This window comes from Primulina eburnea, chromosome 2, assembly GCF_022965805.1.
Source record: "Primulina eburnea isolate SZY01 chromosome 2, ASM2296580v1, whole genome shotgun sequence".
NCBI lineage: Eukaryota > Viridiplantae > Streptophyta > Magnoliopsida > Lamiales > Gesneriaceae > Primulina > Primulina eburnea.
Genome location: NC_133102.1, coordinates 16,700,815 through 16,727,630, shown reverse-complemented (window position 1 = coordinate 16,727,630; position 26,816 = coordinate 16,700,815).

The following is a 26,816-nucleotide window of genomic DNA, read 5'->3' as shown; positions in this document are numbered from 1 at the left end:
TTGCTTTAGAACTTTGAGAACAACTTTGTGGTGATATCTTAAAAAGAACTTGGATTTGAACATTTTCTTATAGGACTTTTTTATTTTGGGGTTTGCCTATAGGACTTAAGGAAGGTTGAGGGGATTCTATTTTGATTTACTTTATGGGGGCCTAAAAACTTTTGCTCCAATATTGTTGTTGTAATCTTTACTACTTGTCATTTTCCTTCCAAACTTCAAACAGATGGGACAAAAACGAGTTTTCCAATAAACTTTGGGAAACACTTTGCGTGGCTATTCTTAAAAAGAACTTGACTGACATTTCTATGGACTTTATTTGGGGTTGCCTAGGACTAAGAAGGGGAGGGATTCTATTTTTGGATTACTTATGGGCTAAACTTGCTCCATATTGTTGTAATCTACTACTTGTCATCCTCAAACGGATGGACAAACTGAAGTTGTACATAGAACTTGGGAACACTTTTGCGTGCTATTCTTAAAAAGAACTTGGATTGACATTCACTTGACTTTTAATTATGACGGGTGCCTAGGACTAAGAAGGGGAGGGATTCTATTTTCTGGGATTACTTTATGGGGCTAACTTTGCTCCCATATTGTTGTAATCTACTACTTGTCATCCTCAAACGGATGACAAACTGAAGTTGGTAAAATAGAAATTTGGGAACACTTTGTGCGTGCTATTGCTTAAAAGAAATGAGGATTGACATTTTCTATGGGGCACTTTATTTTAGGGTTGCCTAGGTACTAAGAAGGGGAGGGATTTATATGGTTAAATAACTTTATTGGGCTAAACTTTGCCTCAATATGTTGTATCTACTACTTGTAGTCACCCTAAAACAGATGGACAAACTGGAAGTGGTCAATAGAACTTTGGGAACACTTTGCGTGCCTATGCTTAAAGACTTGATTACATTTGAAACATTCTATGCACTTTATTTTGGGGTTGCCTAGGACTAAGAAGGGGAGGGATTCTATTTTGGATTACTTTAGGGCTAAACTGTGCTCAATATTGTTTAATCCTACTACTTGTCATCCAAACAGGGACAAACTGACGTGGTAAAAGATAGAACTTGAGACACTTTTTTTGTGCTACTCTGAAAGAAAGAAGCTTGGACTGACATTTCGAGGACGTATTTTGGGGTTGGCCTAGACTTAAGAGGGGGAGGGATTTTTATTCTGGATTTCTATTATGGGCTAAACTTTGCTCCATATTGTTGTAATCTACGACGTTCATCCTCAAACGGATGGACAAACTGTAGTTGGTAAATAAGAACTTGAGAACACTTTTTGCTGCTTATGCTTTAAAAAGACTTGGGATTTGACATTTCTAGGCCTTATTTTGGGGTTGCCTAGGACTAAGAAGGGGAGGGATTCTATTTTTGGATTACTTTATGGGCTAAACTTTGCTCAATATTGTTTGTATCTACTACTTGTCATCCGCAAAACGGATGGACAAACTGAAGTTGTCAATAGAACTTTGGGAAACCACTTTGCGTGCTATTCTTAAAAGAACTTGGATTGACATTTCTATGGACTTTATTTTGGGGTTTGCCTAGGACTAAGAAGGGGAGAGATTCTATATTTGGATACATTATGGGCCTAAACTTTGCCTCCAATATTGTTGGAATCTACTACTTGTCATCCTCAAACGGATGGACAAACTGAAGTTGTAAATAGAACTTTGGGAACACTTTTGCGTGCTATTCTTAAAAAGAACTTGATTGACATTTCTATGCACTTTATTTTGGGGTGCCTAGGACTAAGAAGGGGAGGGATTCTATTTTTGGATTACTTTATGGGCTAAACTTTGCTCAATATTGTTGTAATCTACTACTTGTCATCCTCAAACGGATGGACAAACTGAAATTGTAAATAAAACTTTGAGAACACTTGTGCTGCTATTCTTAAAAAGAACTTGGAATGAAATTTCTATGCACTTTATTTTGGGGTTGCCTAGGACTAAGAAGGGGAGAGATTCTATATTTTGGATTACATTATGGGCTAAACTTTGCTCCATATTGTTGTAATCTACTACTTGTCATCCTCAAACGGACTGGACAAACTGAAGTTGTCAATAGAACTTTGGGAACACTTTTGCGTGCTATTCTTAAAAGAACTTGGATTGACATTTCTATGGACTTTATTTTTGGGGTTGCCTAGGACTAAGAAGGGGAGGATTCTATTTTTGGATTACTTTATGGGCTAAAACTTTGCTCAATATTGTTGTAATCTACTACTTGTCATCCTCAAACGGATGGACAAACTGAAGTTGTCAATAGAACTTTGGGAACACTTTGCGTGCTATTCTTAAAAAGAACTTGGATTGACATTTCTATGCACTTTTATTTTGGGGTTGCCTAGGACTAAGAAGGGGAGGGATTCTATTTTTGGATTACTTTATGGGCTAAACTTTGCTCAATATTGTTGTAATCTACTACTTGTCATCCTCAAACGGATGGACAAACTGAAGTTGTAAATAGAACTTTGAGAACACTTTTGCGTGCTATTCTTAAAAAGAACTTGGACTGACATTTCTATGCACTTTATTTTGGGGTTGCCTAGGACTAAGAAGGGGAGGGATTCTATTTTGGATTACTTTATGGGCTAAACTTTGCTCAATATTGTTGTAATCTACTACTTGTCATCCTCAAACGGATGGACAAACTGAAGTTGTCAATAGAACTTTGGGAACACTTTGCGTGCTATTCTTAAAAGAACTTGGATTGACATTTCTATGGACTTTATTTTGGGGTTGCCTAGGACTAAGAAGGGGAGGGATTCTATTTTTGGATTACTTTATGGGCTAAACTTTGCTCAATATTGTTGTAATCTACTACTTGTCATCCTCAAACGGATGGACAAACTGAAGTTGTAAATAGAACTTTGGGAACACTTTTGCGTGCTATTCTTAAAAGAACTTGGATTGACATTTCTATGGACTTTATTTTGGGGTTGCCTAGGACTAAGAAGGGGAGGGATTCTATTTTGGATTACTTTATGGGCTAAACTTTGCTCAATATTGTTGTAATCTACTACTTGTCATCCTCAAACGGATGGACAAACTGAAGTTGTAAATAGAACTTTGGGAACACTTTTGCGTGCTATTCTTAAAAAGAACTTGGATTGACATTTCTATGACTTTATTTTGGGGTTGCCTAGGACTAAGAAGGGGAGGGATTCTATTTTTGGATTACTTTATGGGCTAAACTTTGCTCAATATTGTTGTAATCTACTACTTGTCATCCTCAAACGGATGGACAAACTGAAGTTGTCAATAGAACTTTGGGAACACTTTTGCGTGCTATTCTTAAAAGAACTTGGATTGACATTTCTATGGACTTTATTTTGGGGTTGCCTAGGACTAAGAAGGGGAGGGATTCTATTTTTGGATTACTTTATGGGCTAAACTTTGCTCAATATTGTTGTAATCTACTACTTGTCATCCTCAAACGGATGGACAAACTGAAGTTGTCAATAGAACTTTGGGAACACTTTTGCGTGCTATTCTTAAAAGAACTTGGATTGACATTTCTATGGACTTTATTTTGGGGTTGCCTAGGACTAAGAAGGGGAGGGATTCTATTTTTGGATTACTTTATGGGCTAAACTTTGCTCAATATTGTTGTAATCTACTACTTGTCATCCTCAAACGGATGGACAAACTGAAGTTGTCAATAGAACTTTGGGAACACTTTTGCGTGCTATTCTTAAAAGAACTTGGATTGACATTTCTATGGACTTTATTTTGGGGTTGCCTAGGACTAAGAAGGGGAGGGATTCTATTTTTGGATTACTTTATGGGCTAAACTTTGCTCAATATTGTTGTAATCTACTACTTGTCATCCTCAAACGGATGGACAAACTGAAGTTGTCAATAGAACTTTGGGAACACTTTTGCGTGCTATTCTTAAAAGAACTTGGATTGACATTTCTATGGACTTTATTTTGGGTTGCCTAGGACTAAGAAGGGGAGGGATTCTATTTTTGGATTACTTTATGGGCTAAACTTTGCTCAATATTGTTGTAATCTACTACTTGTCATCCTCAAACGGATGGACAAACTGAAGTTGTAAATAGAACTTTGGAACACTTTTGCGTGCTATTCTTAAAAGAACTTGGACTTGACATTTCTATGCACTTTATTTTGGGGTTGCCTAGGACTAAGAAGGGGAGGGATTCTATTTTTGGATTACTTTATGGGCTAAACTTTGCTCAATATTGTTGTAATCTACTACTTGTCATCCTCAAACGGATGGACAAACTGAAGTTGTCAATAGAACTTTGGGAACACTTTTGCGTGCTATTCTTAAAAAGAACTTGGATTGACATTTCTATGGACTTTATTTTGGGGTTGCCTAGGACTAAGAAGGGGAGGGATTCTATTTTTGGATTACTTTATGGGCTAAACTTTGCTCAATATTGTTGTAATCTACTACTTGTCATCCTCAAACGGATGGACAAACTGAAGTTGTAAATAGAACTTTGGGAACACTTTTGCGTGCTATTCTTAAAAGAACTTGGATTGACATTTCTATGGACTTTATTTTGGGGTTGCCTAGGACTAAGAAGGGGAGGGATTCTATTTTGGATTACTTTATGGGCTAAACTTTGCTCAATATTGTTGTAATCTACTACTTGTCATCCTCAAACGGATGGACAAACTGAAGTTGTAAATAGAACTTTGGGAACACTTTTGCGTGCTATTCTTAAAAGAACTTGGATGACATTTCTATGGCACTTTATTTTGGGGTTGCCTAGGACTAAGAAGGGGAGGGATTCTATTTTTGGATTACTTTATGGGCTAAACTTTGCTCCATATTGTTTGTAATCTACTACTTGTCATCCTCAAACGGATGGACAAACTGAAGTTGTAAATAGAACTTTGGGAACACTTTTGCGTGCTATTCTTAAAAAGAACTTGGATTGACATTTCTATGACTTTATTTTGGGGTTGCCTAGGACTAAGAAGGGGAGGGATTCTATTTTTGGATTACTTTATGGGCTAAACTTTGCTCAATATTGTTGTAATCTACTACTTGTCATCCTCAAACAGATGGACAAACTGAAGTTGTCAATAGAACTTTGGGAACACTTTTGCGTGCTATTCTTAAAAAGAACTTGGATTGACATTTCTATGGACTTTATTTTGGGGTTGCCTAGGACTAAGAAGGGGAGGGATTCTATTTTTGGATTACTTTATGGGCTAAACTTTGCTCAATATTGTTGTAATCTACTACTTGTCATCCTCAAACGGATGGACAAACTGAAGTTGTCAATAGAACTTTGGGAACACTTTTGCGTGCTATTCTTAAAAGAACTTGGATTGACATTTCTATGACTTTATTTTGGGGTTGCCTAGGACTAAGAAGGGGAGGGATTCTATTTTTGGATTACTTTATGGGCTAAACTTTGCTCAATATTGTTGTAATCTACTACTTGTCATCCTCAAACGGATGGACAAACTGAAGTTGTCAATAGAACTTTGGAACACTTTTGCGTGCTATTCTTAAAAAGAACTTGGATTGACATTTCTATGGACTTTATTTTGGGTTGCCTAGGACTAAGAAGGGGAGGGATTCTATTTTTGGATTACTTTATGGGCTAAACTTTGCTCAATATTGTTGTAATCTACTACTTGTCATCCTCAAACGGATGGACAAACTGAAGTTGTCAATAGAACTTTGGGAACACTTTTGCGTGCTATTCTTAAAAGAACTTGGATTGACATTTCTATGGACTTTATTTGGGGTTGCCTAGGACTAAGAAGGGGAGGGATTCTATTTTTGGATTACTTTATGGGCTAAACTTTGCTCAATATTGTTGTAATCTACTACTTGTCATCCTCAAACGAGATGGACAAACTGAAGTTGTAAATAGAACTTTGGGAACACTTTTGCGTGCTATTCTTAAAAAGAACTTGGATTGACATTTCTATGGACTTTATTTTGGGGTTCCTAGGACTAAGAAGGTGAGGGATTCTATTTTTTGGATTACTTTATGGGCTAAACTTTGCTCAATATTGTTGTAATCTACTACTTGTCATCCTCAAACAGATGGACAAACTGAAGTGTCAATAGAACTTTGGGAACACTTTTGCGTGCTCTTCTTAAAAAGAACTGGATATTGACCATTTCTATGGACTTTGGGTTGCAGGACTAGAAGGGGAGGATTTATTTTGGATTACTCTATGGCTAAACTTTGCTCAATTTTGTGTAATCCACTGTCTTGATTTTGGTTTAAAACTATTTGCTTGTATTTTGCCTAGGACTAAGGAACTAATAGGGGGAAGAATTCTTTTTGTTCGATTACTTTAATGCTTGAAATTCAATATTGTTGGATAGGTATAAACTTTCTTTTGTGTGCTACCTAAAGAATGGATACAATTTGGGGAGGACGGTGGACTTTTTTGATTATTATGGCTAAACTTTGGCTCAATATTGTTGTTAATCTACTACTTGTCATCCTCAAACGGATGGGGCAAACTGAAGTGTAAATCGAAACTGGGAACACTTGCGTGCTATCTTAAAAGAACTTGGACTGACATCTATGGACTTTATTTGGGCGTTGCCTAGGTACTAAGAAGGGGAGGGATTCTATTTTGGATTACTTTATGGGCTAACTTTGCTCAATGTTGTTGTGATCTACTACTTGTCATCCTCAAACGGATGGACAAACTGAAGTTGTAAATAGAACTTTGGGAACACTTTTGCGTGCTATTCTTAAAAGAACTTGGATTGACATTTCTATGGACTTTATTTTGGGGTTGCCTAGGACTAAGAAGGGGAGGGATTCTATTTTTGGATTACTTTATGGGCTAAACTTTGCTCAATATTGTTGTAATCTACTACTTGTCATCCTCAAACAGATGGACAAACTGAAGTTGTCAATAGAACTTTGGGAACACTTTTGCGTGCTATTCTTAAAAAGAACTTGGATTGACATTTCTATGGACTTATTTTGGGGTTGCCTAGGACTAAGAAGGGGAGGGATTATATTTTTGGATTACTTTATGGGCTAAACTTTGCTCCATATTGTTGTAATCTACTACTTGTCATCCTCAAACAGATGGACAAACTGAAGTTGTAAATAGAACTTTGGGAACACTTTTGCGTGCTATTCTTAAAAAGAACTTGGATTGACATTTCTATAGACTTTATTTTGGGGTTGCCTAGGACTAAGAAGGTGAGGGATTCTATTTTTGGATTACTTATGGGCTAAACTTTGCTCAATATTGTTGTAATCTACTACTTGTCATCCTCAAACAGATGGACAAACTGAAGTTGTCAATAGAACTTTGGGAACACTTTTGCGTGCTATTCTTAAAAGAACTTGGATTGACATTTCTATGACTTTATTTTGGGGTTGCCTAGGACTAAGAAGGGGAGGGATTCTATTTTTGGATTACTTTATGGGCTAAACTTTGCTCCATATTGTTGTAATCTACTACTTGTCATCCTCAAACGGATGGACAAACTGAAGTTGTAAATAGAACTTTGGAACACTTTTGCGTGCTATTCTTAAAAAGAACTTGGATTGACATTTCTATGCACTTTATTTTGGGGTTGCCTAGGACTAAGAAGGGGAGGGATTCTATTTTTGGATTACTTTATGGGCTAAACTTTGCTCAATATTGTTGTAATCTACTACTTGTCATCCTCAAACGATGGACAAACTGAAGTTGTAAATAGAACTTTGGGAACACTTTTGCGTGCTATTGTTAAAAGAACTTGGATTGACATTTCTATGGGCTTTATTTTGGGGTTGCCTAGGACTAAGAAGGGGAGGGATTCTATTTTTGGATTACTTTATGGGCTAAACTTTGCTCAATATTGTTGTAATCTACTACTTGTCATCCTCAAACAGATGGACAAACTGAAGTTGTCAATAGAACTTTGGGAACACTTTTGCGTGCTATTCTTAAAAGAACTTGGATTGACATTTCTATGCACTTTATTTTGGGGTTGCCTAGGACTAAGAAGGTGAGGGATTCTATTTTTGGATTACTTTATGGGCTAAACTTTGCTCAATATTGTTGTAATCTACTACTTGTAATCCTCAAACGGATGGACAAACTGAAGTTGTAAATAGAACTTTGAGAACACTGAAGTTGTAAATAGAACTTTGAGAATACTTGGGTGCTATTCTTAAAAGAACTTGGATTGACATTTCTATGCACTTTATTTTGGGGTTGCCTAGGACTAAGAAGGGGAGGGATTCTATTTTTAGATTACTTTTATGGGCTAAACTTTGCTCAATATTGTTGTAATCTACTACTTGTCATCCTTCAAACGGATGGACAAACTGAAGTTGTAAATAGAACTTTGGGAACACTTTTGCGTGCTATTCTTAAAAAGAACTTGGATTGACATTTCTATGGACTTTATTTTGGGGTTGCCTAGGACTAAGAAGGGGAGGGATTCTATTTTTGGATTAGTTTATGGGCTAAACTTTGCTCAATATTGTTGTAATCTACTACTTGTCATCCTCAAACAGATGGACAAACTGAAGTTGTCAATAGAACTTTGGGAACACTTTTGCGTGCTATTCTTAAAAGAACTTGGATTGACATTTCTATGCACTTTATTTTGGGGTTGCCTAGGACTAAGAAGGCGAGGGATTCTATTTTTGGATTACTTTATGGGCTAAACTTTGCTCAATATTGTTGTAATCTACTACTTGTAATCCTCAAACGGATGGACAAACTGAAGTTGTCAATAGAACTTTGGGAACACTTTTGCGTGCTATTCTTAAAAAGAACTTGGATTGACATTTCTATGGCCTTTATTTTGGGGTTGCCTAGGACTAAGAAGGGGAGGGATTCTATTTTTGGATTACTTATGGGCTTAAACTTGCTCAATATTGTTGTAATCTACTACTTGTCATCCTCAAACGGATGGACAAACTGAAGTTGTCAATAGAACTTTGGGAACACTTTTGCGTGCTATTCTTAAAAGAACTTGGATTGACATTCTATGCACTTATTTTGGGGTTGCCTAGGACTAAGAAGGGGAGGGATTCTATTTTTGGATTACTTTATGGGCTAAACTTTGCTCAATATTGTTGTAATCTACTACTTGTCATCCTCAAACAGATGGACAAACTGAAGTTGTCAATAGAACTTTGGGAACACTTTTGCGTGCTATTCTTAAAAAGAACTTGGATTGACATTTCTATGGACTTTATTTTGGGGTTGCCTAGGACTAAGAAGGGGAGGGATTTTATTTTTATATTACTTTATGGGCTAAACTTTGCTCAATATTGTTGTAATATACTACTTGTCATCCTCAAACGGATGGACAAACTGAAGTTGTAAATAGAACTTTGGGAACACTTTTGCGTGCTATTCTTAAAAAGAACTTGTATTGACATTTCTATGGACTTTATTTTGGGGTTACCTTGGACTAAGAAGGGGAGAGATTCTATTTTTGGATTACTTTATGGGCTAAACTTTATGCTCATTATTGTTGTAATCTACTACTTGTCATCCTCAAACGGATGGACAAACTGAAGTTGTAAATAGAACTTTGGGAACAATTTGCGTGCTATTCTTAAAATTTTAGCCCATAAAGTAATCCATACTAAATTTCAAAATATTCAAGTGATGTATATTTATATTTCTAAATTATCCATTATCATAGATAAAGAATGATAATTATCCTAGACTTAAAGATTGATTCAAAGCTCAAACGCGAGGATAATAAATGATCAGGATAACAACCACCCCTCTGTAAATAAGTGAAGCTCTAATTCAGAATTTACACTGAAATTTTCGAGTTTCCTCTCCAATTTTCAATGGACGTGCGCAGTTTGCTTCAATAGAACTTTGGGAACACTTTGCGTGCTATTCTTAAAAAGAACCTGGATTGACATAAAGTAATCCAAAAATAGAATCCCTCCCCTTCTTAGTCCTAGGCAATCCCAAAATAAAGTCCATAGAAATGTCAGCCCAAGTTCTTTTTAAGAATAGCACGCAAAAGTGTTCTCAAAGTTCTATTTACAACTTCAGTTTGTCCATCCGTTTGAGGATGACAAGTAGTAGATTACAACAATATTGAGCAAAGTTTAGCCCATAAACTAATCCATAAACAGAATCCCTCCCCTTCTTAGTCCTAGGCAACCCCAAAATAAAGTCCATAGAAATATCAGTCCAAGTTCTTTTTAAGAATAGCACGCAAAAGTGTTCCCAAAGTTGTATTGACAACTTCAGTTTGTCCATCCGTTTGAGGATGACAAGTAGTAGATTGTAACAATATTGAGCAAAGTTTAGCCCATAAAGTAATCCAAAAATAGAATCCCTCCCCTTCTTAGTCCTAGGCAACCCCAAAATAAAGTCCATAGAAATGTCAATCCAAGTTCTTTTTAAGAATAGTACGCAAAAGTGTTCTTAAAGTTCTATTTATAACTTCAGTTTGTCCATCCGTTTGAGGATGACAAGTAGTAGATTACAACAATATGGAGCAAAGTTTAGCCCATAAAGTAATCCAAAAATAAAATCTCTCCCCTTCTTAGTCCGAGGCAACCCCAAAATAAAGTCCATAGAAATGTCAGTCCAAGTTCTTTTTAAGAATAGCACGCAAAAGTGTTCTCAAAGTTCTATTTACAACTTCAGTTTGTCCATCCGTTTGAGGATGACAAGTAGTAGATTACAACAATATTGAGCATAAAGTTTAGCCCATAAAGTAATCCATAAATAGAATCCCTCTCCTTCTTAGTCCTAGACAACCCCAAAATAAAGTCCATAGAAATGTCAATCCAAGTTCTTTTAAGAATAGCACGCAACAGTGTTCCCAAACTTCTATTTACAACTTCAGTTTGCCCATCCGTTTGAGGATGACAAGTCGTAGATTACAACAATATTGAGCAAAGTTTAGCTCATAAAGTAATCCATAAATAGAATCTCTCCCCTTCTTAGTCCTAGGCAACACCAAAATAAAGTCCATAGAAATGTCAGTCCAAGTTCTTTTTAAGAATAGCACGCAAAAGTGTTCCCAAAGTTCTATTGACAACTTCAGTTTGTCCATCCGTTTGAGGATGACAAGTAGTAGATTACAACAATATTGAGCAAAGTTTAGCCCATAAAGTAATCCAAAAATAGAATCCCTCCTCTTCTTAGTCCTAGGCAACCCCAAAATAAAGTCCATAGAAATTTCAATCCAATTTCTTTTTAAGAATAGCACGCAAAAGTGTTCCCAAAGTTCTATTGACAACTTCAGTTTGTCTATCTGTTTGAGGATGACAAGTAGTAGATTACAACAATATTGAGGGAGGGATTCTATTTTTGGATTACTTTATGTCAGTCCAAGTTCTTTATAAGAATAGCACGCAAAATTGTTCCCAAAATTCTATTGACAACTTCAGTTTGTCCATCCGTTTGAGGATGACAAGTAGTAGATTACAACAATATGGAGCAAAGTTTATCCCATAAAGTAATCCAAAAATAGAATTCCTCCCCTTCTTAGTCCTAGGTAACCCAAAAATAAAGTCCATAGAAATGTCAGTCCAAGTTCTTTTTAAGAATAGCACGCAAAAGTGTTCCCAAAGTTCTATTGACAACTTCAGTTTGTCCATCCGTTTGAGGATGACAAGTAGTAGATTACAACAATATTGAGCAAAGTTTAGCCCATAAAGTAATCCATAAATAGAATCTCTCCCCTTCTTAGTCCTAGGCAACACCAAAATAAAGTCCATAGAAATGTCAGTCCAAGTTCTTTTTAAGAATAGCACGCAAAAGTGTTCCCAAAGTTCTATTGACAACTTCAGTTTGTCCATCCGTTTGAGGATGACAAGTAGTAGATTACAACAATATTGAGCAAAGTTTAGCCCATAAAGTAATCCAAAAATAGAATCCCTCCCCTTCTTAGTCCTAGGCAACCCCAAAATAAAGTCCATAGAAATTTCAATCCAAGTTCTTTTTAAGAATAGCACGCAAAAGTGTTCCCAAAGTTTTATTGACAACTTCAGTTTGTCTATCTGTTTGAGGATGACAAGTAGTAGATTACAACAATATTGAGGGAGGGATTCTATTTTTGGATTACTTTATGTTAGTCCAAGTTCTTTATAAGAATAGCACGCAAAATTGTTCCCAAAATTCTATTGACAACTTCAGTTTGTCCATCCGTTTGAGGATGACAAGTAGTAGATTACAACAATATGGAGCAAAGTTTATCCCATAAAGTAATCCAAAAATAGAATCCCTCCCCTTCTTAGTCCTAGGTAACCAAAAAATAAAGTCCATAGAAATGTCAGTCCAAGTTCTTTTTAAGAATAGCACGCAAAAGTGTTCCCAAAGTTCTATTGACAACTTCAGTTTGTCCATCCGTTTGAGGATGACAAGTAGTAGATTACAACAATATTGAGCAAAGTTTAGCCCATAAAGTATTCCAAAAATAGAATCCCTCACCTTCTTAGTCCTAAGCAACCCCAAAATAAAGTCAATAGAAATGTCAATCCAAGTTCTTTTTAAGAATAGCGCGCAAAAGTGTTCCCAAAGTTCTATTTACAACTTCAGTTTGTCCATCTGTTTGAGGATGACAAGTAGTAGATTACAACAATATTGAGCAAAGTTTAGCCCATAAAGTAATCCAAAAATTGAATCCCTCCCCTTCTTAGTCCTAGGCAACCCCAAAATAAAGTGCATAGAAATGTCAATCCAAGTTCTTTTAAGAATAGCACGCAAAAGTGTTCCCAAAGTTGTATTGACAACTTCAGTTTGTCCATCCGTTTGAGGATGACAAGTAGTAGATTACAACTTTATTGTGCAAAGTTTAGCCCATAAAGTAATCCATAAATAGAATCCCTCCCCTTCTTAGTCCTAGGCAACCACAAAATAAAGTCCATAGAAATATCAGTCCAAGTTCTTTTTAAGAATAGCACGCAAAAGTGTTCCCAAAGTTGTATTGACAACTTCAGTTTGTCCATCCGTTTGAGGATGACAAGTAGTAGATTGTAACAATATTGAGCAAAGTTTAGCCCATAAAGTAATCCAAAAATAGAATCCCTCCCCTTCTTAGTCCTAGGCAACCCCAAAATAAAGTCCATAGAAATGTCAGTCCAAGTTCTTTTTAAGAATAGTACGCAAAAGTGTTCTCAAAGTTCTATTTATAACTTCAGTTTGTCCATCCGTTTGAGGATGACAAGTAGTAGATTACAACAATATGGAGCAAAGTTTAGCCCCTAAAGTAATCCAAAAATAAAATATCTCCCCTTCTTAGTCCGAGACAACCCCAAAATAAAGTCCATAGAAATGTCAGTCCAAGTTCTTTTTAAGAATAGCACGCAAAAGTGTTCTCAAAGTTCTATTTACAACTTCAGTTTGTCCATCCGTTTGAGGATGACAAGTAGTAGATTACAACAATATTGAGCATAAAGTTTAGCCCATAAAGTAATCCATAAATAGAATCCTCTCCCCTTCTTAGTCCTAGACAACCCCAAAATAAAGTCCATAGAAATGTCAATCCAAGTTCTTTTAAGAATAGCACGCAACAGTGTTCCCAAAATTCTATTTACAACTTCAGTTTGCCCATCCGTTTGAGGATGACAAGTCGTAGATTACAACAATATTGAGCAAAGTTTAGCTCGTAAAGTAATCCATAAATAGAATCTCTCCCCTTCTTAGTCCTAGGCAACACCAAAATAAAGTCCATAGAAATGTCAGTCCAAGTTCTTTTTAAGAATAGCACGCAAAAGTGTTCCCAAAGTTCTATTGATAACTTCAGTTTGTCCATCCGTTTGAGGATGACAAGTAGTAGATTACAACAATATTGAGCAAAGTTTAGCCCATAAAGTAATCCAAAAATAGAATCCCTCCCCTTCTTAGTACTAGGCAACCCCAAAATAAAGTCCATAGAAATTTCAATCCAAGTTCTTTTTAAGAATAGCACGCAAAAGTGTTCCCAAAGTTCTATTGACAACTTCAGTTTGTCTATCTGTTTGAGGATGACAAGTAGTAGATTACAACAATATTGAGAGAGGGATTCTATTTTTGGATTACTTTATGTCAGTCCAAGTTCTTTTTAAGAATAGCACGCAAAATTGTTCACAAAATTCTATTGACAACTTCAGTTTGTCCATCCGTTTGAGGATGACAAGTAGTAGATTACAACAATATGGAGCAAAGTTTATCCCATAAAGTAATCCAAAATTAGAATCCCTCCCCTTCTTAGTCCAAGGTAACCCAAAAATAAAGTCCATAGAAATGTCAGTCCAAGTTCTTTTTAAGAATAGCACGCAAAAGTGTTCCCAAAGTTCTATTGACAACTTCAGTTTGTCCATCCGTTTGAGGATGACAAGTAGTAGATTACAACAATATTGAGCAAAGTTTAGCCCATAAAGTATTCCAAAAATAGAATCCCTCACCTTCTTAGTCCTAGGCAACCCCAAAATAAAGTCAATAGAAATGTCAATCCAAGTTCTTTTTAAGAATAGCACGCAAAAGTGTTCCCAAAGTTCTATTTACAACTTCAGTTTGTCCATCTGTTTGAGGATGACAAGTAGTAGATTACAACAATATTGAGCAAAGTTTAGCTCATAAAGTAATCCATAAATAGAATCTCTCCCCTTCTTAGTCCTAGGCAACACCAAAATAAAGTCCATAGAAATGTCAGTCCAAGTTCTTTTTAAGAATAGCACGCAAAAGTGTTCCCAAAGTTCTATTGACAACTTCAGTTTGTCCATCCGTTTGATGATGACAAGTAGTAGATTACAACTTTATTGTGCAAAGTTTAGCCCATAAAGTAATCCATAAATAGAATCCCTCCTCTTCTTAGTCCTAGGCAACCCCAAAATAAAGTCCATAGAAATGTCAATCCAAGTTCTTTTTAAGAATAGCACCCAAAAGTGTTCCCAAAGTTCTATTGACAACTTCAGTTTGTCCATCTGTTTGAGGATGACAAATAGTAGATTACAACAATATGGAGCAAAATTTAGCCCATAAAGTAATCCAAAAATAGAATCCTCCCCTTCTTAGTCCTAGGCAACCCCAAAATAAAGTCCATAGAAATTTCAATCCAAGTTCTTTTTAAGAATAGCACGCAAAAGTGTTCCCAAAGTTTTATTGACAACTTCAGTTTGTCTATCTGTTTGAGGATGACAAGTAGTAGATTACAACAATATTGAGGGAGGGATTCTATTTTTGGATTACTTTATGTTAGTCCAAGTTCTTTATAAGAATAGCACGCAAAATTGTTCCCAAAATTCTATTGACAACTTCAGTTTGTCCATCCGTTTGAGGATGACAAGTAGTAGATTACAACAATATGGAGCAAAGTTTATCCCATAAAGTAATCCAAAAATAGAATCCCTCCCCTTCTTAGTCCTAGGTAACCAAAAAATAAAGTCCATAGAAATGTCAGTCCAAGTTCTTTTTAAGAATAGCACGCAAAAGTGTTCCCAAAGTTCTATTGACAACTTCAGTTTGTCCATCCGTTTGAGGATGACAAGTAGTAGATTACAACAATATTGAGCAAAGTTTAGCCCATAAAGTATTCCAAAAATAGAATCCCTCACCTTCTTAGTCCTAAGCAACCCCAAAATAAAGTCAATAGAAATGTCAATCCAAGTTCTTTTTAAGAATAGCGCGCAAAAGTGTTCCCAAAGTTCTATTTACAACTTCAGTTTGTCCATCTGTTTGAGGATGACAAGTAGTAGATTACAACAATATTGAGCAAAGTTTAGCCCATAAAGTAATCCAAAAATTGAATCCCTCCCCTTCTTAGTCCTAGGCAACCCCAAAATAAAGTGCATAGAAATGTCAATCCAAGTTCTTTTAAGAATAGCACGCAAAAGTGTTCCCAAAGTTGTATTGACAACTTCAGTTTGTCCATCCGTTTGAGGATGACAAGTAGTAGATTACAACTTTATTGTGCAAAGTTTAGCCCATAAAGTAATCCATAAATAGAATCCCTCCCCTTCTTAGTCCTAGGCAACCACAAAATAAAGTCCATAGAAATATCAGTCCAAGTTCTTTTTAAGAATAGCACGCAAAAGTGTTCCCAAAGTTGTATTGACAACTTCAGTTTGTCCATCCGTTTGAGGATGACAAGTAGTAGATTGTAACAATATTGAGCAAAGTTTAGCCCATAAAGTAATCCAAAAATAGAATCCCTCCCCTTCTTAGTCCTAGGCAACCCCAAAATAAAGTCCATAGAAATGTCAGTCCAAGTTCTTTTTAAGAATAGTACGCAAAAGTGTTCTCAAAGTTCTATTTATAACTTCAGTTTGTCCATCCGTTTGAGGATGACAAGTAGTAGATTACAACAATATGGAGCAAAGTTTAGCCCCTAAAGTAATCCAAAAATAAAATATCTCCCCTTCTTAGTCCGAGACAACCCCAAAATAAAGTCCATAGAAATGTCAGTCCAAGTTCTTTTTAAGAATAGCACGCAAAAGTGTTCTCAAAGTTCTATTTACAACTTCAGTTTGTCCATCCGTTTGAGGATGACAAGTACTAGATTACAACAATATTGAGCATAAAGTTTAGCCCATAAAGTAATCCATAAATAGAATCTCTCCCCTTCTTAGTCCTAGACAACCCCAAAATAAAGTCCATAGAAATGTCAATCCAAGTTCTTTTAAGAATAGCACGCAACAGTGTTCCCAAAAATTCTATTTACAACTTCAGTTTGCCCATCCGTTTGAGGATGACAAGTCGTAGATTACAACAATATTGAGCAAAGTTTAGCTCGTAAAGTAATCCATAAATAGAATCTCTCCCCTTCTTAGTCCTAGGCAACACCAAAATAAAGTCCATAGAAATGTCAGTCCAAGTTCTTTTTAAGAATAGCACGCAAAAGTGTTCCCAAAGTTCTATTGATAACTTCAGTTTGTCCATCCGTTTGAGGATGACAAGTAGTAGATTACAACAATATTGAGCAAAGTTTAGCCCATAAAGTAATCCAAAAATAGAATCCCTCCCCTTCTTAGTACTAGGCAACCCCAAAATAAAGTCCATAGAAATTTCAATCCAAGTTCTTTTTAAGAATAGCACGCAAAAGTGTTCCCAAAGTTCTATTGACAACTTCAGTTTGTCTATCTGTTTGAGGATGACAAGTAGTAGATTACAACAATATTGAGAGAGGGATTCTATTTTTGGATTACTTTATGTCAGTCCAAGTTCTTTTTAAGAATAGCACGCAAAATTGTTCACAAAATTCTATTGACAACTTCAGTTTGTCCATCCGTTTGAGGATGACAAGTAGTAGATTACAACAATATGGAGCAAAGTTTATCCCATAAAGTAATCCAAAATTAGAATCCCTCCCCTTCTTAGTCCTAGGTAACCCAAAAATAAAGTCCATAGAAATGTCAGTCCAAGTTCTTTTTAAGAATAGCACGCAAAAGTGTTCCCAAAGTTCTATTGACAACTTCAGTTTGTCCATCCGTTTGAGGATGACAAGTAGTAGATTACAACAATATTGAGCAAAGTTTAGCCCATAAAGTATTCCAAAAATAGAATCCCTCACCTTCTTAGTCCTAGGCAACCCCAAAATAAAGTCAATAGAAATGTCAATCCAAGTTCTTTTTAAGAATAGCACGCAAAAGTGTTCCCAAAGTTCTATTTACAACTTCAGTTTGTCCATCTGTTTGAGGATGACAAGTAGTAGATTACAACAATATTGAGCAAAGTTTAGCTCATAAAGTAATCCATAAATAGAATCTCTCCCCTTCTTAGTCCTAGGCAACACCAAAATAAAGTCCATAGAAATGTCAGTCCAAGTTCTTTTTAAGAATAGCACGCAAAAGTGTTCCCAAAGTTCTATTGACAACTTCAGTTTGCCCATCCGTTTGAGGATGACAAGTCGTAGATTACAACAATATTGAGCAAAGTTTAGCTCGTAAAGTAATCCATAAATAGAATCTCTCCCCTTCTTAGTCCTAGGCAACACCAAAATAAAGTCCATAGAAATGTCAGTCCAAGTTCTTTTTAAGAATAGCACGCAAAAGTGTTCCCAAAGTTCTATTGATAACTTCAGTTTGTCCATCCGTTTGAGGATGACAAGTAGTAGATTACAACAATATTGAGCAAAGTTTAGCCCATAAAGTAATCCAAAAATAGAATCCCTCCCCTTCTTAGTACTAGGCAACCCCAAAATAAAGTCCATAGAAATTTCAATCCAAGTTCTTTTTAAGAATAGCACGCAAAAGTGTTCCCAAAGTTCTATTGACAACTTCAGTTTGTCTATCTGTTTGAGGATGACAAGTAGTAGATTACAACAATATTGAGAGAGGGATTCTATTTTTGGATTACTTTATGTCAGTCCAAGTTCTTTTTAAGAATAGCACGCAAAATTGTTCACAAAATTCTATTGACAACTTCAGTTTGTCCATCCGTTTGAGGATGACAAGTAGTAGATTACAACAATATGGAGCAAAGTTTATCCCATAAAGTAATCCAAAATTAGAATCCCTCCCCTTCTTAGTCCTAGGTAACCCAAAAATAAAGTCCATAGAAATGTCAGTCCAAGTTCTTTTTAAGAATAGCACGCAAAAGTGTTCCCAAAGTTCTATTGACAACTTCAGTTTGTCCATCCGTTTGAGGATGACAAGTAGTAGATTACAACAATATTGAGCAAAGTTTAGCCCATAAAGTATTCCAAAAATAGAATCCCTCACCTTCTTAGTCCTAGGCAACCCCAAAATAAAGTCAATAGAAATGTCAATCCAAGTTCTTTTTAAGAATAGCACGCAAAAGTGTTCCCAAAGTTCTATTTACAACTTCAGTTTGTCCATCTGTTTGAGGATGACAAGTAGTAGATTACAACAATATTGAGCAAAGTTTAGCTCATAAAGTAATCCATAAATAGAATCTCTCCCCTTCTTAGTCCTAGGCAACACCAAAATAAAGTCCATAGAAATGTCAGTCCAAGTTCTTTTTAAGAATAGCACGCAAAAGTGTTCCCAAAGTTCTATTGACAACTTCAGTTTGTCCATCCGTTTGATGATGACAAGTAGTAGATTACAACTTTATTGTGCAAAGTTTAGCCCATAAAGTAATCCATAAATAGAATCCCTCCTCTTCTTAGTCCTAGGCAACCCCAAAATAAAGTCCATAGAAATGTCAATCCAAGTTCTTTTAAGAATAGCACCCAAAAGTGTTCCCAAAGTTCTATTGACAACTTCAGTTTGTCCATCTGTTTGAGGATGACAAATAGTAGATTACAACAATATGGAGCAAAATTTAGCCCATAAAGTAATCCAAAAATAGAATCCCTCCCCTTCTTAGTCCTAGGCAACCCCAAAATAAAGTGCATAGAAATGTCAGTCCAAGTTCTTTTAAGAATAGCACGCACAAGTGTTCCCAAAGTTCTATTTACAACTTCAGTTTGTCCATCCGTTTGAGGATGACAAGTAGTAGATTACAACAATTTTGAGCAAAGTTTAGCCCATAAAGTAATCCATAAATAGAATCCCTGTGACACCCCTGACCTCTTTAAATAAAATAGCAGCGGAATAAAAATTTTCTTTAAAATATGGAAGGAGTTTCAAAATACATTTTCTTTAAACATTTAACAACCAAAATAAATACATGATCATTCAAAAGGTATAATAAAATACAAAACATCAGTCCTATGATCATGCCATCAAAATCATCCTTCCAACGGTGCATGCATATGACTCCCTGTCCACAGTCAACGTCCCGGGCCTCCACTCTGATCTGCATCACATGAAATAACTGGAATGAGAATAAATCTCAGCAAGTGGAACTCTTACATAGCAATGATACATAGTATACTCTGTAAAACATGACTTTGAAATCATAAATACCATCAACTCTGAAACATGAATACTGTAGCAATAACTGTAGCAATAGCAATAGCAATAGATAGCAATACGATGGTATTTCTCTTTTCTCTGGTTGGATTGATATCAATAGTATCTCTGTCTGTGGTACTCGTATCCCAAATCGATATAAACCGATAACTCTGAGGGATACAAGCCTATGGGCGTTGATCAACTAATTGCATGCAATTCTCTGGCTATATATTTATCAATCCAATAGAAACATTTGAACTCTGAATAGCATTTAAAGCCGTCCTTTCACAATCTCATATTTTCTTTTGTATTCCCTTATTAACAATAGTGAGACATCAATGCCTCCAATAGATAATCAATGGAATCAATACATAACAATGAATCAATTGAAGGGAATATCACTTTAAAATCTTTAAAACACAATACATATAATATCATGTGAGCAAAAAGGATGAAATTCCACTTACAACCCAATAGAACACCTCAAACTTAGCTCTTGGTTCACCACCTACAACAATAATCCATAAATAACACCAACATCAACTCAATATCCAAAAATACAAGTCAAATAATCCATTAAACCAACCAATACATCAACCTATAGCATCTCATTACCAAAAACCATGATAGAACTCAACCAAAAACTTACCTAAGCTTCCTAGCACCAAGGAGAACCACGATCTCAAGTCGAAAATCGAACTAGATCCAAGAATCAAAGGTAGGAAATGAAATGAAATGAAGGAAACCCTTGTTTCTAGAGAGGAAAAACGAGAATGGAGGAAAGGTAAGGTGAAAAGTGAAGTCAACTCAACCAAAAAGCAACTTAAAGCTTCGCCCATACCTCAATAATGCATGACCGCGGGTGCGCCAACACAAGGACCGCGGGTGCGCCAAGCCTACGACCAAAAAACCATTTTCTGAACCACTGAGACCGCGGGTGCGGTCCTTACATGACCGCGGGAGCGCTCTACCTTCGGACCAAATCTTACTCTGCGCACAGCTTCTTCAAAGATCGCCTCAGAAACGCCTCTTCCCGTCCGAATTAGAAAAGGTGGTAAACTACAAAGTTGTAGCTCTATGTCTTATCTTGACTCCCTCAAAATTTCAGATCATTTGGATGTCTGAGTAAAAAGTTATGCTAAATCTCCCAACCTGTGTCACTGGAGGAACGTCGAATCACACAACACACTTCGGGACACTTTTTGCCTACCTTCTACAATGATTTGAACAAAACTCAAAATACGAAAGTTATAGCCTTATGTCTTATCTAACCACTCCAATTGGCCTCACCTCATTTGGATCAATATACCATTTATCATGAATTTAATCGTAACGCCGCTACAAAAACACTGCACATCATCTATAACCAACCATACTAAAATCATAAATCGAAACTCTTAACATCCAAACTATACTTAAACTTACCCAAATAGCCAATAATCATACAAAATCTTAAACCATACCGTACACCGGGTTCGGCTATTACAATCTCCCCTCCTTAGAGGAATTTCGTCCGCGAAATTGACGTCACTACACGAACAACTCAGGATACCTCTCTCTCATCTCATCAATATCATCAATATTCAACTTAACCATGCTATCCACATCAACCATAGAAGCCAAAAACCCATCACAACCTCTACAGCTTTCCTCTTAGGTGGCATCCTCTACTCTACAATGTGCTCACAAAAGAAATATCAATAGATAACAATGGATAGATGCAAAGAAAACATACCCGGACAGTTGAAAGTAGACGAAGTCATATGCATTGGTCCGAAGAACACCGCTCTGATACCAATTGTGACACCCCTGACCTCTTTAAATAAAATAGCAGCGGAATAAAAATTTTCTTTAAAATATGGAAGGAGTTTCAAAATACATTTTCTTTAAACATTTAACAACCAAAATAAATACATGATCATTCAAAAGGTATAATAAAATACAAAACATCAGTCCTATGATCATGCCATCAAAATCATCCTTCCAACGGTGCATGCATATGACTCCCTGTCCACAGTCAACGTCCCGGGCCTCCACTCTGATCTGCATCACATGAAATAACTGGAATGAGAATAAATCTCAGCAAGTGGAACTCTTACATAGCAATGATACATAGTATACTCTGTAAAACATGACTTTGAAATCATAAATACCATCAACTCTGAAACATGAATACTGTAGCAATAACTGTAGCAATAGCAATAGCAATAGATAGCAATACGATGGTATTTCTCTTTTCTCTGGTTGGATTGATATCAATAGTATCTCTGTCTGTGGTACTCGTATCCCAAATCGATATAAACCGATAACTCTGAGGGATACAAGCCTATGGGCGTTGATCAACTAATTGCATGCAATTCTCTGGCTATATATTTATCAATCCAATAGAAACATTTGAACTCTGAATAGCATTTAAAGCCGTCCTTTCACAATCTCATATTTTCTTTTGTATTCCCTTATTAACAATAGTGAGACATCAATGCCTCCAATAGATAATCAATGGAATCAATACATAACAATGAATCAATTGAAGGGAATATCACTTTAAAATCTTTAAAACACAATACATATAATATCATGTGAGCAAAAAGGATGAAATTCCACTTACAACCCAATAGAACACCTCAAACTTAGCTCTTGGTTCACCACCTACAACAATAATCCATAAATAACACCAACATCAACTCAATATCCAAAAATACAAGTCAAATAATCCATTAAACCAACCAATACATCAACCTATAGCATCTCATTACCAAAAACCATGATAGAACTCAACCAAAAACTTACCTAAGCTTCCTAGCACCAAGGAGAACCACGATCTCAAGTCGAAAATCGAACTAGATCCAAGAATCAAAGGTAGGAAATGAAATGAAATGAAGGAAACCCTTGTTTCTAGAGAGGAAAAACGAGAATGGAGGAAAGGTAAGGTGAAAAGTGAAGTCAACTCAACCAAAAAGCAACTTAAAGCTTCGCCCATACCTCAATAATGCATGACCGCGGGTGCGCCAACACAAGGACCGCGGGTGCGCCAAGCCTACGACCAAAAAACCATTTTCTGAACCACTGAGACCGCGGGTGCGCTCTACCTTCGGACCAAATCTTACTCTGCGCACAGCTTCTTCAAAGATCGCCTCAGAAACGCCTCTTCCCGTCCGAATTAGAAAAAGTGGTAAACTACAAAGTTGTAGCTCTATGTCTTATCTTGACTCCCTCAAAATTTCAGATCATTTGGATGTCTGAGTAAAATGTTATGCTAAATCTCCCAACCTGTGTCACTGGAGGAACGTCGAATCACACAACACACTTCGGGACACTTTTTGCCTACCTTCCACAATGATTTGAACAAAACTCAAAATACGAAAGTTATAGCCTTATGTCTTATCTAACCACTCCAATTGGCCTCACCTCATTTGGATCAATATACCATTTATCATGAATTTAATCGTAACGCCGCTACAAAAACACTGCACATCATCTATAACCAACCATACTAAAATCATAAATCGAAACTCTTAACATCCAAACTATACTTAAACTTACCCAAATAGCCAATAATCATACAAAATCTTAAACCATACCGTACACCGGGTTCGGCTATTACAATCCCTCCCCTTCTTAGTCCTAGGCAACCCCAAAATAAAGTGCATAGAAATGTCAATCCAAGTTCTTTTTAAGAATAGCACGCAAAAGTGTTCCCAAAGTTCTATTTACAACTTCAGTTTGTCCATCCGTTTGAGGATGACAAGTAGTAGATTACAACAATATTGTGCAAAGTTTAGCCCATAAAGTAATCCAAAAATAGAATCCCTCCCCTTCTTAGTCCTAGGCAACACCAAAATAAAGTCCATAGAAATGTCAGTCCAAGTTCTTTTTAAGAATAGCACGCAAAAGTGTTCCCAAAGTTCTATTGACAACTTCAGTTTGTCCATCCGTTTGATGATGACAAGTAGTAGATTACAACTTTATTGTGCAAAGTTTAGCCCATAAAGTAATCCATAAATAGAATCCCTCCCCTTCTTAGTCCTAGGCAACCCCAAAATAAAGTCCATAGAAATGTCAATCCAAGTTCTTTTTAAGAATAGCACCCAAAAGTGTTCCCAAAGTTCTATTGACAACTTCAGTTTGTCCATCTGTTTGAGGATGACAAATAGTAGATTACAACAATATGGAGCAAAGTTTAGCCCATAAAGTAATCCAAAAATAGAATCCCTCCCCTTCTTAGTCCTAGGCAACCCCAAAATAAAGTGCATAGAAATGTCAATCCAAGTTCTTTTTAAGAATAGCACGCAAAAGTGTACCCAAAGTTCTATTTACAACTTCAGTTTGTCCATCTGTTTGAGGATGACAAGTAGTAGATTACAACAATATGGAGCAAAATTTAGCCCATAAAGTAATCCAAAAATAGAATCCCTCCCCTTCTTAGTCCTAGGCAACCCCAAAATAAAGTGCATAGAAATGTCAGTCCAAGTTCTTTTAAGAATAGCACGCACAAGTGTTCCCAAAGTTCTATTTACAACTTCAGTTTGTCCATCCGTTTGAGGATGACAAGTAGTAGATTACAACAATTTTGAGCAAAGTTTAGCCCATAAAGTAATCCATAAATAGAATCCCTCCCCTTCTTAGTCCTAGGCAACCCCAAAATAAAGTGCATAGAAATGTCAATCCAAGTTCTTTTTAAGAATAGCACGCAAAAGTGTTCCCAAAGTTCTATTTACAACTTCAGTTTGTCCATCCGTTTGAGGATGACAAGTAGTAGATTACAACAATATTGTGCAAAGTTTAGCCCATAAAGTAATCCAAAAATAGAATCCCTCCCCTTCTTAGTCCTAGGCAACCCCAAAATAAAGTGCATAGAAATTTCAATCCAAGTTCTTTTTAAGAATTGCACGCAAAAGTGTTCCCAAAGTTCTATTTACAACTTCAGTTTGTCCATCCGTTTGAGGATGACAAGCATTAGATTACAACAATATTGAGCAAAGTTTAGCCCATAAAGTAATCCAAAAATAGAATCCCTCCCCTTCTTAGTCCTAGGCAACCCCAAAATAAAGTGCATAGAAATGTCAATCCAATTTATTTTTAAGAATAGCACGCAAAAGTGTTCCCAAAGTTCTACTGACAACTTCAGTTCTATGGACTTTATTTTTGGGTTGCCTAGGACTAAGAGGGGAGGGATTCTATTTATGGATTACTTTATGTCAGTCCAAGTTCTTTTCAGAATAGCACGCAAAAGTGTTCCCAAAGTATTCTCAAAGTTCTATTTACAACTTCAGTTTGTCCATCCGTTTGAGGATGACAAGTTGTAATGCCCAAGAATTTGATTAACGTAATCTGAAATGATTAACGTAATCTGAGATGATTTGTTGATTATGAAAGGATGGGAGTATAGTTGGGCCACTCCGAGACCAAATTGGTTGAAACATATGAATTATGTGAATTTCGGGCAGTAAGTATGGCGCCCGAGCGGTAGAAGATGACCGCCCGAGCGCCAATGTTCAACCAAAGATGTTCCGGGCAGAAAGCTTGGCGCCCGGGCGGTAGTATTTAACCGCCCGAGCGCCAGCGAATAGGGCAAGGAGACAGAACTCCCCGCGCCCGGGCGGCAGATCTTGACCGCCCGAGCGCCGAGCTCGCGCCCGGGCGGAAATTTATTACCGCCCGAGCGCGAGACGTGGAAAATGGAGAATGAGCCATTTGCCATCATGCATGTCCGAGATATATATATATATACATATCTATATATATATATATATATAAACATGCAAAAAAATTCATTCAGAATTCAGAAGATAAGAATCGAGAAAAGCTTCCGAGAGAAAATTGAAAATCCTTACGCCTTTTGTGAGAAATCCGCCCGTCCGATTTTGAATCTGACTTCAGTGTTGAGTTCCTATCAACGTAGGCTACAACTGGACGTAAGTTTTGCTACGTTTGAATATGATTTGAAATTATGGTATTGTCAGAATTGAATAGGATTCATATATGATGTTCTTGACATGTTAGACATCGTATAATCGAAACCGGACTGAAGAATAGATACTGTATGGAATTGTTATGATTTTCGGAGTTGATATGATATCAGAATTGAGTTGTTATTGATTATGAGATGTTGGGATTCATATCTGACTGATATGGTAGTAGTGGATATATTGAAATTATGACGTTATGTTGTTGAAACAGAATTTGGTAGAATTCTGATTATATCCAGTATTGTTTGGTTGGTGTATTGATATTGTACCCTCGATATTGTTATTGTCAGATTGAGACTTGACAGGCTTGGGGTTCGAGACTTCGACAGAGTCAGAGTATCAGAGTGAAAGGTATAAATTAATGTTGTGTTGGGATTGCACAACTCGAGTGTGGTTTGGCTCGAGTCTCCCTAAATCACATACTTAGTTTATTACATTGATTTTTGTAATTGTTGAGATTGATGTGTGTAGTTTATTGATTCATAGCTATTGCATGTGTTGACTGCTGATTCGTTTAGTCATTGGCTGATTCGCCTAGTCACCAACTGATTCGTCTAGCTATCGGCTGTTTCGCCTAGCTATTGGCTGATTCGCTTATTTATTGACTGATTCGTCTATTTATTGACTGATTCGTCTATCTATTGACTGATTCGTCTAGCTATCGGCTGTTTCGCCTAGCTATTGGCTGATTCGCTTACTTATTGACTGATTCGTCTAGCTATCGGCTGTTTCGCCAAGCTATTGGCTGATTCGCTTAAATCTTGACTGAGTCGTCAATTCTGTGGCTGTTTTGCCCAGACATCGGGATCCCTAGGTTAGAGTTGAGTCGAGTCTGAGACGACGCATTGTTTGAGTTGAGTTTGAGTCTGAGTGTGATTCATTGCTTGATATTGATTTATATTATTTGATGTTGATTATGTTCCTGATGTTGGTACATGTTTAGAATAAGAGTTATTCTTGATATTGCTTCATGTTCTGATTTGATACATGTTATGATTATTGCTTATATGATTTTATATATGTTTTTATATGATTGCATGTTTACATTGTTTATACTGGGATTTATTCTCACCGGAGTTATCCGGCTGTTGTCTTGTT